This window comes from Myripristis murdjan, chromosome 16, assembly GCF_902150065.1.
Source record: "Myripristis murdjan chromosome 16, fMyrMur1.1, whole genome shotgun sequence".
Taxonomy (NCBI): domain Eukaryota; kingdom Metazoa; phylum Chordata; class Actinopteri; order Holocentriformes; family Holocentridae; genus Myripristis; species Myripristis murdjan.
In genome coordinates, this window is record NC_043995.1 from 18,178,609 (window position 1) to 18,182,038 (window position 3,430).

Genomic DNA, 3,430 nt, shown 5'->3' on the forward strand with positions numbered 1-3,430 from the left:
TGTATCGGAACTTGTTTGACTGTTTCTACACCCAGGAGCTGAGGCAGGTGACACAGGCCTGTAACCCCGAGGGGTGTGTGAGAAGAAAACAGCTGGGAAAGTCAGCAAGCCTGAACCACCCCGGAATAGAATAGAAAAGAAAAGAATAGAATGGGGGGACATGGAAGAATAGAATAGAATAGAATAGAATAGAAGAACATGGCAGAATAGAATAGAATATAATAGAATAGAATACAGTACAATACAATACAATACAATGGAGGAACTCAGCAGAACAGAAGAGAAGAGAAGAGAACGAAGGAACTTGGCAGAATAGAGTAGAGTAGAGTTGAGTAGAATAGAACAGAATGGTGGAACTTGGTAGAACAGAACACAATACAGTGCAATACAATACAACTGAGGAACTTGACAGAATAGAATAGAATAGAATAGAATGGAGGAACTTGGTAGAATAAAACAGAACAGGACAGAATAGAATGCAATGCAATACAATACAATACAATACAATGGAGGAACTTGGCAGAACAGAATAGAATAGAATAGAATAGAATAGAGTAGAACAGAATATAATGCAATACAATACAATACAATGCAATACAATGCAATACAATGGAAAAGAATAGGCAGAAAAGAATAGACTTGGCAGAATAGAATAGAGTAGAATAGAATAGAATGGAATAGAATAGAATAGAATAGAATAGAATAGACAGGTGAGAGTTACATCAGACTTTGTGTGTTGGTGTATCAGTGTACCAGCCAAATGACAGTTTGAGCGCTGTCATTTAGGTGAGAGCGCCTGTTCTGTCTGTTCTCATTCTTGGTGTTTATCCATGTTGAGCTGGGAACCGATCAGTGGCATTGATCCAGCTTTATCAGTCCTGGCTGTCTATACGGTTGTCTTTTAGAGAAATGGGCCTGTCTGCCATGGTTGGGATAAGAGACCTTGGGGAAGGATCAATAGGAAACTGATGACTAATTGTTTTAACTCTTAAAACTCCTGGCTGAACTCCATTTCCTTTGTTTTCTCTGAACCATTTAAATGTGTGAAGTGACTCCATTTCCCCTTTTGTTTATCATCTGTGTTGTCACCTTATACATGTCATGTCACACATAGAACTATATTAAACTGCATCAAAATGCCTAGAAATGTCCTTTTCCCTGTATCAGTTTAACAGCAGGTCCTGTTGCATCTCATTCTGTGTCTCACATTTGTGTTTCTTCTCTCATGATATGTCTTGTACAGTCTATATCAAAGTCAGAGATTACCAAAAGATTTAGTATGTGACCCCATACTGAGCTCTGGAGATTCTTGAGACTCTAACATGCACAAGATGTGAACACTGTGTGTCATCGCAGTGTTCAACTCTGAGATTTAGGCCTATATATTGAAAAAGGTTTCTTTCCTCTGGGGCCCAGCACTCAAGTCTGGCACAGGGTCTTCATTCATTTCTGCGCTTGAGTTAAAACTGCTGTATGTTGTTGTTGTTGTTTGTGTGTGTGTGTGTGTGTGTGTGTGTGTGTGTACTGCAATAATTTTAGCTGGATTAGTAAAGCTGTCAAGGATCCTCATTTTAATATCAGTGGACCCCATGGTTTAAGTCTATATGGTTGCAGTTATTTTTCCCCTGTTTTGAGTTGATCTTTTAACTTTAAATTCTAATGGGGAGAGAGAGAGGCAGAGAGAGGGAGAGAGAGAGATAGAGAGAAAGAGAGAGAGAGAGAGAGCTAAAACTGGGGCCTCATCAAATATAAATACTAGTTGAAAGCATGTTGGAGCATTCCCAAAACAGAATGAGTCTCAGAGAATCTCTCACTGCCACACTTAGTTTACCGTTGTGTATTATGTTGAGACTCTGAGCTCTGGTTCACAGCTCCATATCCAGTCCGATGCAGCTGAGTCAATTCACTATCTTGACTAAATCATTACATTACAACAGCTCCGATAAATCAAGTGCATACGTGTCAATCAATATTTGCAAAATCCAGCATCAGAATGTCTTTTACTCGCCAAGTAAATCTGGTTAATTGGTGCTGACGCAATACAAGACAGCTACACAGAAGAAGACTGGCACTCTATGTGAGCAACAAAATGTAATGGGACCTTACTAATGGCTCAGGCAAGACATTCCTTACTACTCAGCAAAATATTAGTTAAAAAAGCAGCATAATTAAAATACTTGATTGTCAAGGAGTCAGGGAAAGGGGCAAACAGCAGTCTACAGGGGGCTACTTTAGCTTGAGAATTAGAAGTGTGGTTGTCATCAGTGATCAATAAATAGAGTGATGTTACCCCTTTGTTCCTGTTTTCTATCCGTCTTTGACAGACGCAGCAGTCTAGAGAACAGTCGATGACATCATCAGTGTAAAAACTGCTCAGTTACACCAAAATCCTTAGAGAGGATTTGAACCACTAGAGGGAGTCTAAGGCTCGAGACCCTGCTTGTACCCAGCGGTGAGCGAGGCCACTCTGTGATGTGTCTAGTCTCCCAGCTGAAAAAAACACTGAAAACTTTTATCTTCATCTGATATCTAACATTTTCTTTTTCACAACTCAAAGTCCAATCGAAACCATTCATTGTCCATTCCAAAATGTGAAAAGTGCATGGACTTCAGTAAGAAAACTGATCAGCTTTTTGCAGCTGAAACTTAGTGATAAGAAGGTTCTGATTTGGAGAGGAGCGGGCCTGGACCTAAGCTCAGCTGGACACGCCCGCTCTTCTCCACGCTATAGGTGAGTCAAGCCACTCTGCTGCGTGCTGAGTCTCCTAATGCTCCGCAGATCAAGTTATTTTTGATAGCAGCTAGCCATTTAAAATTTAGAGAATAAGAGGTTTTGGCCATGCATTATTCACGCTTTCTGTAGGGCCTCAAAACCCAGGCTTTCTAACTTACAAGACTTCTGTCGGAGCTGGGAGAGACAGCCAGGAACACAACACAGATATGTGACCTCCAAACCCCTCTCTGCCTTTTACATTTCTCTTTCCCTGTCTCTGTCGTTCTCAGTTTCTCCCTGTCTCTCACTAAAGAGGCATAACCTCTGACGTAGCCTTGTCTCTTTTTTAATCTCTGCTTCCCTTTTGCTTGCTTTCAACTTTGTACCTTTTTCTACTCCTCTTTTCGCATCCTCACCTTTTTGCTCAGCGAAATCATTTCCTTTATCCCTCACTTCATCGACATACATTTCAAGCGATAGTGTACATTTTCTTATATTTTGTGAGCAGTTTATGCACATTTGTTCCATCTTGATTAATACTGCCATTACAGTTCTGTGCAAGCCAGATTGCTCTCTTCTGTTCTGTTCTCCCCTGTTTTGCATCGTTCTGTGGGTTACAGTGTTTACATCAAACCACATAACCATCCTGCCACTTGCTCAAGGCTACCAGGGAAAAGGCAAAGAAAGGGAGAGATAGTGTGATTGAGAACACAGATA